This window comes from Ursus maritimus, unplaced genomic scaffold (genome assembly GCF_017311325.1).
Source record: "Ursus maritimus isolate PB19 unplaced genomic scaffold, ASM1731132v1 scaffold_12, whole genome shotgun sequence".
NCBI classification, from domain to species: domain Eukaryota; kingdom Metazoa; phylum Chordata; class Mammalia; order Carnivora; family Ursidae; genus Ursus; species Ursus maritimus.
This window is the reverse complement of record NW_024423564.1, coordinates 5,043,685-5,057,633: the sequence shown is the minus strand read 5'-3', so window position 1 is coordinate 5,057,633 and position 13,949 is coordinate 5,043,685. Positions and strand designations below refer to the sequence as shown.

The 13,949-nt window shown below is 40.8% G+C and overlaps 1 protein-coding gene across 1 annotated transcript in view; it reads right to left on the bottom strand.

Moving 5' to 3' along the window:
* Nucleotides 1-11,337, bottom strand: part of NOTCH2 (notch receptor 2) — a gene marked incomplete in the record, with an annotated part of 185,024 nt that extends 173,687 nt beyond the window's left edge. The window contains 1 exon segment of the mRNA XM_040626847.1: nucleotides 11,162-11,337.
* Between the last annotated feature and the right edge of the window lie 2,612 nt (nucleotides 11,338-13,949).

Sequence of the window (13,949 nt, the reverse complement as noted above, 5' to 3'; positions counted from 1 at the left end):
TGCACTAAGGCAGTGGGAAGCTGGAGGGAGAAATGGAAGAAACCGGTGGTGTCCATGGGGTGCCAAAACAACAGGTTGATTCAGTCAGTTCTGTCCCACAACTAATCAATTTGGTGAGGAGAGAGGGGAGGGAATCTTAGTCATCCTGTTGTCTGACCAAACTGACTGGCTAGACCACGGTACAATTATCAATTAGGTCAAAATGTCAGATTTAGCAGTGCACAAGCCCTGCCTTTTACGGATGTTACATACTTGAAAAACCTTGGCTATCGAGGAAGACAGGACATAAGCAGATTACCCTCAACCCACAAAAACCCACATATTTAGCTCCAGAATATACTGTTTTCCTCCAGGATCTTTTTATAAAATGTTAAATGTGCAATTCCTGAGCACATACAACTGACAGCTTGTTGTTTGATGATACATATTAGAATTTTAAATTGGCTAAAGAAAATACCAGTTAACAAATACAAGGAAAACTGAACAAGCTCATTTCAAGTAAAGGATTAAAAAATTAACCTATGAATAAACCGTTTTTGATATCAACATTGGTAGCAATGGGTATTAAGGAGGGCACTTGTTAAGATGAGCACTGGGTGTTATATGTAAGTGATGAATCACTAAATTCTACTCCTGAAACCAATATTACACTCTATGCTAACTAGAATTTAAATAAATATTTGGAAGAAAAAAATACATATACTGGTAGCAATTTGAAATGTTGCAACACATTCAAGACAAAGGACTAATATCCTTAATGTATAGAAATAGCTTTTTCAAATCAGTAACCAAAAAATGAATACATGAGGGGTAAAAGACACAGTTTACCAAAATAAGTAAATCAGAAGTGGCCACTGACCATATGCGAAACCATTCAATATCACTGTGTAATCAGGGAGGCAAATTAAGGTGAGGTAGCGTTTACCACCTACCAAATTGGTTAAGTTTTAAAAACAAAAACCAGTGTTGAACACAGTTGGCAACACTGACAGTTTCATATTCTGCTGATGGAACTATAGCTTGGTCAAACTATATGGAAGGGAATTTGGCAGTGTGTATCAAAGTCACAAAAAGATCCATACTCTTTGATGCAATAACTTGACTTCTGAGAGCTTAGTGTTAACAAAATAAATATTCCTACCAAGATTTATATATAAGAATTTCATTATAGCATTATTTATAATTATGAAAAATTACAAACTAAGAACTGATTTCAGTTTAAATTATATATATAACTGATCCTTAAGACAGAACAGTATGCAGCCTTTAATATTGTTAAAGAACACTTATATATATAGGAAAACATTCACAGTATTTTAAGTAGTGCAGAAGCAGATGATAAAACTATACATATGCTAAAATCCCAACTGCAATAATAGACACAGAAAAAAAACTGTCTACAATGTATCAAAATATTAGTGGGTTTTGGTTGGAGGTGATGGAATTATTGGAGATTTTAATTTTCTTTTATTTTCCTGTTTTTAAATTCTGTTTCCCAATTTTTTTAAATCACTCTGACATAGCAATTTTTCTTCTGCAAATCTAGCTTAATGAGGAAAAATCCTAATGAGGAATTTTTTTTCTCTATGAAGATGAGTATCATTTATATAGGGAAAAAATGGAACCAACTAAATACGCAATCAAACCAAAGAATGGTCAAAACATAGTAACCCTACTAATAAGAATATTATTGGGCACCTGGGTGGCACAGTCAGTTAATAACCCAACTCTTGGTTTCAGCTCAGGGTCATGTGATCAAGCCCTGCATCAGGCTCCACACTCAGCACAAAGTCTGCTTAAGACTCTCTCATCACCGGCCCTCAGTTTGTTTCCCAGGGTCCACAGTCTCTCATGGTTCATTCCCCCTTCTGTTTACCCCCCTTCATTCTTCCCTTCCTTCTCCTACCAGATCTTCCTATTTCTTATATTCCATAAATGAGTGAAACCATATGATAATTGTCTTTTTTAGTGCACTGGGTGTTACACGCAAATAATGAATCATGGAACATTGCATCAAAAACTGGGGATGTACTGTATGGTGACTAATATAACAAAAGAAAAATTATAAAAAAAAAAGACTCTCTCTCTCCCTCTCCCTCTGCCCCTCCATGCCTCTCTAAAATAAATCTTAACAAAAGTCTTTTAGAAAATAAGAATATTAAAAAAAGAATATTATTTAAACAATAAAATTCAATTTATGAAAAATGTTTAAAAATATAAGAAATATTTATAACCATCAAAGAAAGGCAGTACAGAAAATTTTGTATATATTATGAATCAACAACACTTTAAAACTAAAGGTAGAAAAAAAAAGACCAAAAGATGTACACCAAAATATTAAGAGTGGTATGATTGTGACTATTTTTCTCACACTTTCCTAGATTTTTCAATGTCCTTAACTACTTTTAAATGTAATTACTTTTTAAGTAAACTCCCTCTCCAAAATAATCTTGTAAAGGTGCCAGAGAAAATCAACAAAGTATAAGTTAATTATGTATAAACACGAGGAATAATTATTACTACTTAAACCTACCTTAAAATATTACAATGTTTGTTTTTAGTTACAACCATTTTCCTTAAATCTCTTAGGAAGTATATGTCACAGGAGTCATGAAATATTCTCACTTACTTTAAATAGTAACACAGGACCAAGGACTTGAATGATTCACAAGATATGGCTTTTCTCTAATAATCCTCATAAAGCTTAGAAAGTGCTTTAAATGTTGTAATAAAGTAAATGTCCTCAACATTTCCAATTAAAGAAGATCTAGCAAATAAATAAAGGCATGTTCACAGCAAAGAAAAACATAATAAACATCATAATCAAAATATACACATCCTCAAACTTCAACGAGTCTCAACACTTTCTGGACAGACAAAAGCATGTGAAAGCAGAGAATTAAACAACAGTTTCTTTGCAGCTTACTACAATTACCATTTAGAGAAGTTAACACATTAGCACTGTCTAGTTTTCTGACTATTCATATTCAGAAACTCAACAGAAGATATTAGTGAGTAAACACTATCCAATTATTCTTACTTGAATGTTGGAATATTGGATAATTACGCCAGCATAGCAACCTGCCCCTCTTAGGGTCTAGTGAAAATACACTCTTTAACCCTCAAGGCTTAAAAACTTTCCAGAATCTCCTTACAAGGCAGATGAGAGTAAAACGAGACGAAAAAGAAGCAAACAACAACAATTGTAAAATGCACCTGCCTCTGAACAAGGTAGTATACTTTAGAATATATTAACCACAGCTTCTCGTACAACACTTTATTCAGCAAGCAAAATTGTATTTTAAAGTGATGCTATTTGTTAAAAGACAATATATTATTAAGGAGACGATATCTGACTCCAATCAAAATATTATCGTCATGTTTTCCTTACTTCATAAAATATACACATGCTTTCTTCATATGATTAAATACATACAAGGGAGGGAGAGCTACTCTTAACCCAGAAACAGGTTCTGCAACACCCATAGATCCAACCTGTCTTTGTGAAGCGATGAGTCCATCTTGGCATGATGTTTGACTGATGTATTCAAAGACCCAGAGTCACTGCCCAGGTGCCAACATTCTGAAAGCAACTGACTTGAAGACTAGAAACTGCCTCAGGCAGGCCTCTGGGGAAGGTGCTTCAGTCCAATGAGAAGAAAGTCCAAGGCCACTCACTGAATGGCCAAAGTCCAAGGGCACCAGAGCTGGACCAAGGTAACTGGCCCACAGCTCAAGAGTGGCAAAGGACAGTAAAATGACCCCCAAGACTTGCTCAATCATATCTAGTAAAACACAAACTTTGAGGAGCTGGTGGAACAGGGTTTTGCCAAGACAAGCACAGTGGGTGAGGGAGATGTTAGTATGATTAATCAATGCCACCTGAGGCAGCAGCTCTGGGGGTGTCCATACTGTACCTCAGTCATTGCCTGGCCATGACAAGAAGTTCCTTCAGCTACTGCCACTGAGAACTAGATCTTCCAAAGAAGATATCTCCACCTTAACTTGTCCTACATCAGGCCTGGCATCCAGGACTAAGAACACAGCCCTCTCTCTTGCCACAAACCCACTGATAGATAGAATAGATACCACAACATATGCCAAATTTACCTTTAGACCCCCACCAGACAAAGGGGTCTTTATCTTTTCCCCAAGTTAAGTTTTGATACTTCCAAATTACAAAAGAGAAAGGGGAGAATAGCAGACAAGCCTAGCAGGAACGCGATGGGAGTCACTATTCCTTAGTAGACCTGCAGCTTACTCCCCTAGACCCTACAGCTCTCAGTCACCCTGACTGCAGGAAACTGCTTTCTGAGACTGTAGATAAGTGACTTAAATGACTTGTATTTCATATTCCTAATTGTGTGCTCATCTGCCTTATCTCCACGATGATGTCAGCTCCTTGGGGGCAGAGCCCTATCTTCGGCTTGGTCAATGATTCCCACACATCTACAAAAGCAGAATACCCTGTACTCCCTACCACATGATGAAACACACAAATTAAGGATAACAACACACCACAATCCTCCCTAACACACCACTGGGACAGCAGAGCTACGAAGATAATAAATCTCTGAGCGAACAGCTAGGGCTCCTACCAGAGTTTTATATAGAAGCTTACATATTTACACATACAAATAAATTAATACAATAATCACCTCACTTTTCTCACTCCAAGCTCTGGCTTTTATCATGCCCCCCCCTTCTTGGCTTTACTCTTCTTTTTAAGGTCACAATGTATTTTCTGCCACACAACTGGTATTTGCCTCAAAAAGGAGAAGACAGAAAGCACGGATCTGCAGCAAACCTACCACTACAAATGAACACTGCAGTTTGTCCCATCCAGAGGCCATGAGCCTAACCTTTCATATCTGAAGCCACTCTCTACTTCCTGTAAAGGACAGCAACATTAAGTGTCTTTGTCAGAGGAGCACTCCCGGGCCCCTTCTTGATGAATGCTCCGTTCTACTCAAGAGACCCTTGATTCCTTCTTTATTCTCCCTTCCTTATTCCATTTGCTGCAACAGCCCAGACAGCCCAAAGGCAAGACTGCAGGAAATGAGTGATCTTTATACCTTTGTGCACTAACACATCTGAGGGAAATTCCTGACACCAGATACGTGTTCACGGGTGAACACAGCAGACATCCTCAAAGGCAGTGTCGGCACAAGGACTAGGACAGAATTTCTTAGTGGACACCAAAAAATCATGGAACACCTATGTATTCTGGCATCTCTGCTAACATTCTGATGAAGTGGATAAGGAAGCTTCCACCAAAGTCATATACAACACATCCACAGCAGCCCTAAGATTCTGAATAGTTTGTAGATTACTTTTTTAAGACAAAACGAACAACTTTACTAGCCTTATAGGGATACCAGAGCAACCTCACCAGCAAGCTAGGCATGTAGCAAGAAGCAAGCACTTTCAAGGATAAAAAAATGACCACAACACCCAAACAGAGCAACCTATCTCTAGTACTATCAAAGAACAAACAAACAAACAAACAAACAAAACTAAACCAAAAAATCCTTGGTTTCCCCAGATTCATTCTGCAATGATTCCAAATTTCCCTAATATATAAATTAACTGGCTATTTCTTAAATCTACAAATTCCCAGATACTATTTCAGACCCACTGAATCAGAATCTCCAGGAAAACAACCCAGATGGAATCATCTTCACGCCCCTCACTAGGTCTAACTCCTTTTATGGAGGGATAGGTATCAATTCAGTAAAGAGTACCCCTTTGGATCCTTGTTACTCATGCACGGCTCAGGACTCTATAAGGCAAATTCTTGAGAAGATGCCAAGGGCCACAAGCCATATGGAGACAGGTTACAACTGAATATAAGAAAATCTTTCTAAAAATCAGAGTTGTCCAGAGATGAACTAAGCTGCTTCCAAAAGCAGGAAGCTACCACAAGAGTTGTTCAAGCACAAACGCAGACTACCTCTTGACCAGGATGTTGTAAGAGGAGCAGATACAGCATGGAAAGGATAGAAGGACTAGATGAAGTTTAAAGTTTCTGCCAACACATAAGTCAACAAAGAGGAAAATTTCAGCTACCCATTAACTTATAAAAAGAGATAGTATAAAGTCTGTAGGTGGGGTCAGCTTTCAACTGATCTTCTCTCTTCAAAGAAGAAAGGAGCATAAAGACACACCCCTGATTCACCATCAGCCTCTCCTCCAGAATGTCCCAAAGGTGGGGAGGGCAGAGCAGGAGTCCCAGGTGCTGTGACAAAGCCGACCTGCTGCTTGGATGACTCTACATGTTGGGCATATGCCAAACAAGTTTTATGGACCAGAGAAGGGACGTGTGTGACACAGTGCCTACCCTCAAGGAGCAAATCTTGTTGCAGAGATAGCTCAGGCACTATATGGTTCTGCCAGAGTTTTATTTATCACCTCTCATCTTTAGAGTTTTGTTTGTGGTAGTGGTTTTTAGGGACCTCTCTTGGTAGGAAAAAGCCTTTACTAAATGTATATATCTTTTTAGTCTAATACTAGTTAGTGATATCCAGCTCATAATGAAAAAAAAAAATCTCAAAAAAAATCATCAAAACAAACACAAACTTAGTTAACTCTAATTTTAAAAATACCATCCTGATAATTCCCCAAATGACCAAATTACAATAAAGTGTGGCAACTCTGAACAAAATAACAGAAATTGCTGGTCTAGGTAATAAAGGAAACAGTAGAAACAGCTCAAGTGAGAGGCAGGGGGTGGATGCCAGCACTTTGGGATTAAATTCCAAAGTCACAGTGACCTTTATGATTTGCAGAAGTGATCAGAAAAAAAAGAAAGAGAGAAGAAACCACACACACACACACTGAAATTCAAAATGGCAAGTTTAAATAAAACATCTGGGGAAGGGAAACATTTGGTTTTTCCCCAAATGTAAGGTAAGCAATGACTCTTGCAGATACTACCAAAAAAATAATAATAATGGTCTTGGATTACCATAGTAGTCTAGAATAAGAAAATGACTAAAAGTAATTGTTCAATGGAACAAATATTTATTGAGTGTCTATTAGATGCTAAGGCACTGTGCCAGCTACAGGGTAAAGGTATTAGAAAAAAACACATAAATGAAAAAACACAATTCTCTTCCTCAAGAAGTACACATTAACAATAAGCTCTTGAGGATGTTCTAAGTGTTTTCATGTACATGAGCTCATTTGTACAAAAGACAGAAGTGGTGTAGAGAATGGAGGAGGCACTGGACTGAGGACCAAACGAGAGAAATTCTAGTCTCGACTCTAATTGGCTCAGTGACTATGGACAACATACCTGAGCAAATGGAGGACCAAAATCCCTCCCACAAGATTACAACACTAATTAAATACAGGCCTGGAAGAGAATGCTGGTCTTCTGGCTCCCAGTCCAGTGATCTTTCCAAAATATTATCCATATGGTAGACCAATAAAAAGAGCAGAGTAGAAGAAAATAAAACCTTCAAGTTTCAAGTCACTTGCAAAGAAGGGGAAGAAGACAGGAGAAGGAGAATCAGGAAAAAGTAGGAGGAAAATGAAAGGTTCAAGTTGTGAAATCCAGATAAAGATGTCAAGAAAGAAAGCACTTAAATAACGAGTGGAAACACAATATAAGGATAATGTAAAATCTCTTATTATATTTTCATTCAAATAATGGCTTAGGATTTTTTACTCTAAAACCACTAAGGACAAATAAAGAGAGCCAAAAACTATATATATGAATGAAGCTTGAGGGAAAAAAGACAACAGAGAAGAAAAGGATCAGGGAGAGGATTTATATTATATCATTCAAATATATGAAGCCCTATAAAGAGACAATGGGGACCCATTGTGTCCAGGGAACAAGAAGAAATGGCATTATACTCAACAGCTTTTATGTTAGCAATTTTAAAAATCTTTGATAGTCAGAGGGTTAAACACTGGAATAGCTGACTAAGGTTAGATTAATTCTTGAAATTATTAAAATTAAGAAGGAAAGACCCCCATATACACACTATATACACTTCAAGGCAGAATAATGAACTATCAGTGGGTTCCAACAAGTTACTGTAAACCTTGAAAAATACAGATTCTCGGACCTACTGTATCAGAATCCCTGGGTGTTGAGTCCGAGTCACCTCAGCTGTTTTTGATGCAGCCAGGACATGGAGATTTGTTCTACCACAGCAGACAGGGTAAGGAGAAGAACCACTAGGAATGGCATCAGAGTGGGAACTAGATCAATGCAAATTTTGTGGGCAAAATAGAATTTCTGCGGGTGTGATATTTTTAAAATGTATTGTAAGGCTGCTCTGAAGCATCCAAGCATATCCCACTCAATTTAAACATTTTCTAAAGGTCCTGAAGTCAGCAAACACAAATTCAGCACATACAATTCAGGTAAACCAAAAGTTATTCCTCTATACCACAGGAAGCCTATGGAAATAGACAGTGGGGTGGGAATAGCGCAGAGGAATGCCAAGGAGATGTGGGTAAATATTTTCAAAAATCAAAACATCAGGAAAAAGAAAAGAGAGACAAGAGATAATCACTCTCCTTCCTCCGCCCTCCACCCCTGCAAAAGAATAATAATATAGAAAGAACAAGAAGAAAGAAAAAGGAAAATAGTTTTAGGATAAACTTCATCGTCATCCGAAAGAAAAAAAAATTCTTTGTGATTTTTTTTTTTTAAGCAACAGAAGAATTCAGCTGAGAAATTATCTAGCAGGCTTCAAAACCAGGGAATCACTTCCCATTACAAAGCAAAAGAAAACAAGGAGCAAGAGGTGGTCTTGGATAGCTGTTTAGACAATTAGACAGATGGGTTGACTGCTTGACTTAGGAACTCAGTGACACTTAAATTAACAACTGGCCCCAATCCCAAATACAGGAACACTCAAAAATTTGGAAGAGTGTGTTATAATTGGTACCTTGACAAAAACACAGTAACAGATTAAGAAGATTCAAGAAGACTTCTCTGCTAGGCTCTGAAAAGATTTAAGATTTATACCAAAAAACAGGTTCTTTAATCTCTTTTATTGCAGTAGTTTCGCATCTGAAGAACACCAGTCTAAAAATCAAATATCCATATCTAGTCCTTTGAAGTAATGGACTAACACTCAACTTGCCCACCTAACAGCTAGCTGGTAATAGCAATACCTCATCAGTACAGAAGTATGAAAGAGGCTATCATTCTATGTACTGAGGTCCTAGAATGAGAGAAGCCCTGTGTGTCAAAGTAATCCAATTTCTGACATTGATCTTACCATTTAACACTTAATTTTGCAAATCACTTTGCAATCCTATTTATTATTCCCTCCAACTCTCTAAAGGAGATTATTTCTTTAGTTCTTTTCATAGGTGGGGAGAGTACCTATCATGAAGATTAAGTTATTTACTAAAGCAAGTTAATGGTAGAAACCAAGGACTGTAATCATCAGACTAGCCCACTGTTTATAGTCCTTTTTATCATAAATCTACACTTACAGTCAAGCTTTCACTCAAAAGAAAAAGAAAAGGCAAAAAATGCCACCCTGTTTTGTTAAATGCTTCTGAAACAATGATTTTTGGTTCATCATCACACACCCTCCTGGTCCACTTCTGAAATTCGTAGGGACATAGAGGTGCATGGAATTTGAGCTGTCCAAGAAGGATCTGGTTGGTGCTGAACAACTCTGTACTGTGATAAAAAGATTTAAAAAAACAAAACAACAGCAACAAAAAACCTTGTTCTCTTTTAAACATCTGTGATTGGCATGCCAACTCTCTGTTAACAATGAACAAAGAGCAAATTTTTCTGAAGCTCATCATCTTCTTAACCTTTTCTTTGCAAAAAGACATAGTTCATGTACTAGTTTTTTGGTAAAGGTAAAATCTTCCCTTGGATTAGACCAGGAAAAGAAGTCCCAATCAGTTTAACAAACATGCAAAAGCTACCAACCCTCTGGAAGCAGAGTTCATAAGAAACAAAACACAGCCCTGCCCTGAAAGGACTTTCTGAATACCTTTTGACTGCCATGGGTTTAATATACATCCTCTTAATTAATCCTATTAGCTGGGTAATTTCATTCCCATTTGATTGGTGAGTTCACACAGCAGAGCTGGATTTGAACCCAGGATTACAGAGGGCTCCAAAACCCAAGCTCTTTCTACTAAACAGTCTGAAGAAATTCGGAATCTAAGACTGTGGGGGATGGATAAGACGTGATTCGATTTCCCCTTCCTTGGTCCAACCGTGTTCACAAAGACTGTTGCTAATATCCAACCATAAAGAGGCTTTCCAAGGAAGCACTTTGAATTGACGTATCCACTTTTCCTCACCCGCCCCTGCCCCACCCCCAACCATGCCAAAAGCACAGCAAAAGCTGCTGCCAGGTTGGAGGAGTTGGTGATCCTCACACCACATTCCTGGGGCTGGACACAGACTCTGAAACAGCGCCCGAGCTCAGCGCCTCGGAAAAAATAACAGCAGTTGAGATTTTTAAATCATGTAGCTCAGCATTGCAGCCACACCAGTTTCCCTACTGCTCCTGCCTCCACCTTTCAAAGACTCGAGCAAAACACACTGGATTCATGGGGACCAGGGATTCGGAGTGTCAGGACTCAGGCGCACCACGAAACCCTGTCCCCATCCAAACCAAACCCACCCAACCCGGACTGTGTGCCTCCCTTTGGTAAAGCTAAGTCTGGCAGTGGAGGTATAAGCCATTGAGCAGCTCGGAGGCCCTGCCCCCGCTTCCTCCACGCCAGAATCTGGCATTCCTTTGCTCAGCCCATCTGCGGTCCCCGGCCAGCGAGGGTTCGTCCCGGACAGCCGGCACTCGGCTCTCCCTCGACCCCAGGAAACGCAGAACGAAAGGGCAAAACACCCCAACTCCCCGAACTTAAGTGCCTGGGAAAGCGAGTTTCTGAGGCTCACGGCCCGGCCCCCCCCCTTCTGCGGAGGAGGCGTGTGTGGGGCCACCCGCCGAGGGGCGTAGGAGGCGGCGGGGAGTGCGGGGGAGGAGGCCCTGACGGCGTCCAAACTTTGCGGAACCGAGTGGCCTCGCTCGGAGCCCGGCCTTCTCGCAGAGAGGAGGACGGAAGGGGGGGGGGCACTGATCGCCCCAGGTGGCCGGCCGGGCCGGGGAGGCGGTGCGCGGGCCCCGGCGCAGGGGACAGCACCCCTCGGCCCGATACTCACCACGCGCGGGGGCCGCGGCACAGCCAGAGCGCCAGAAGCGCCCACAGCGGAGCGGGGCGCAGGGCGGGCATCTTCTCGGTCGCCGCCTCCGCCGCCGCCGCCTGCGCAGATCCACATGAGGAGGGGGTGCCCACAGAGGGTCCCCCACTCGCTCCTCTCCTCCTTCTGCTTCTGCAGCTCACGGCCTCGCGCGGTGCGCCGAAGCTCAGGAGTAAATGCCTCCACTCCCCGCACCCCAAGCCTGCCGCTTCTCGGCCGCCGCCTCAGCCGCAGCCCGAAGTTTGGCTGAAACTTTCTCGACTGTGCAGCGAAGCAGCCTCGTGTTCCTCCCGCCTCGGCCGCCTCCTCCCACCGCAAACCCCGCCCCCCTGTCGCCGCGGCCGGGCTCCGCCGCCTTCGGCACCCAGGGGTTTCCCGCAGGAAGAAGCGCCGGCCCGAGCTGCGCGCGGAGGGATCTACTACGAGTCCTCGACTGCCCCCAGCTTTCTCCAACCGGCGTCGGTACTTGTCGCGCCTTAACTCCGTCAACGCTGGACTGCCCCTCTGGGCCGGGCCTCTGCTGCAGTAAGTGGGTGATAGGACCCTGAACTTCAGACGCTAGGGTTGCCAAGATCCTGAACTTGCCGGAAAGACAGACCTCTTCCAGTGAGATAGGTATCGCCCCCACACACCCACACTTACACTCACTCTGGGGCCAGCTGGAGGAATGCGGTGGGGAAGGTCCAGCGCTGTCAAAGAAGGAAATGGGGGCTCAGGCGCCAAAGCCCATTGAAAAGGAACATGGCCATCAACTAGGTTGTGCTACACCATTCATTCATTCATTCAGCAAATATTTCTTTAACTCCCTTACTTTGTGTATCAGTGTGCTCAGCACAATAGGATGATACTAAAGACGCAGGATGCACTTTTGAGGAGAATCCTGCAGGATTCAAGGAAGGTTTTGCTAAAGATATTCATTGTAACATTGTTTGTAAAACCCAACAATGGACATATATGACACCCCGAATCCCTGTAAAAGCCAACAATTGGAAACAGCCTAAATCCCACCTATGAATAATGTATGGTATATTTATAAAATGAAATGAAATACAGCAATTGAAGAGACTACATGCATATATTCAATAGGGATAACTCAAGAATAAAATGACACTGAAAAGCTCAGTGCAAAAGGAGATATAAAGTGTATCATCCATGTATGTTTAAATTTTTTCAAAACAATACTATATATTATTTATGGATGCATACCATACAATATATAGTAATAGAATATAACCAGAATAGTGGTTACTTCCAGGCAAGAGAATGGGACATATAATCAAGCATGGGTACATGTGGACTTACTATCTGTAAAAGAAAACAGCTGAAAACAGAACAAGCAAAAAGTTTTGTGTGGTTGTAACATTCCAGAGTCCAGCCACCATAAAAGCAAAGGTACAGATAAGGGAATAAGTAGATGAGTTCTGGCACTATTTGCAGTGACAGGAGTCAAGGAGGGAAGGGGGCTTGGCACCAGATTGGTGAGATCTTGAAGGACAAGCCGAGAAGGGGGAGGAGTAGTTATCTCTCAGATCATGGAAAACCACTGAAGGCTTTTGAACAGGAGTGAGACTTGATGGAAAGGAAAATTGCTCTGATAATCATGTGTAAAATTGATTGTCAGGAGCAAAAGGTGAACTGGAGCCCAAGGACCAGTCAGGAGTTTGTGAGACACTCCAGGCATGGGGAGATGAAGGCCTGAACTAATGATATAAATGTCAGAATGGAAAGGAAGAGACGTATCTGAGACAATCATGGGGAGGGTACAAACCTATGTGACTAATTGGATGTGAGAGTTTTCAATCCTACTGGAAAGGAAAATTCTACCCACAGAACATCTCCCTGCCCCTTACAGGATAAAGTCCAAACTTTTAAAAGCAGTAGATACAAGGCCTTTCCTTCATTGGGCCCCATCTCATCCGCTCTGCCCCTATTGTGAACTTTACACAATAACAGTATTGAACGACTTGAGATTCCCCCAAATACATCTTCTTGTTTCAGTCTCTGTACCTGCTGTTCCCTCGGTTTGGAAGGACTCTTGTCCTTCCTTCCTTTCCCTCCTTCTCTTAGTGAATTTCTAATCATCATTAATCCTTCAGTCCTGAGAAGGTTTTGCTGACACTGTAACAAATTCCTCCCTCTCACAAACAGTCTCTCCACTGGACTGCTTCCTTATCTTATTAAAATATCTCTTTTTTACACAGGACTGTTGGTATTTCTGTCTTCTCAACTAATTAGGAGGTCCTTATGGGCACAGATCGTGGCCTTACTGATTCCCAGTGTCTATCACATAATAGAGGTTGAACTAGAATGTAAAACAACACTACACAAGTACAAGTCGGTATGAGTATAGGCTTATAAAGTTCCAAACTGGATTTGAATAAGCACTTTACAATAAATAAGCAAGTATTGTTATTGAAAGTAGTCACCTTGGGATGCTAGAAACTCTTTTCAAAAATAACATAATTAGTCAAAATAGCTTTGGAATTTCCCTTGCACAAATATGTTCAGAGAAAGATAATAACATTACTTTTTAGTTGTGACCAATAGAGTTATCAGTTAGAGCATTCTCTTTACTCACTAAATATAGTTCATGGTGACTTGGCTGTATACAAATTTTAAACATCACCTGCAAAGACTAGATTTGTCACTATTAAAATATATTCAGAAAAATGTGAAGGTACTCATCCCCAAAGAGTGTCTCCAGAAATGACTGTGGCTATGACTAATTAAAATAGGTGTGCAGTTTCCC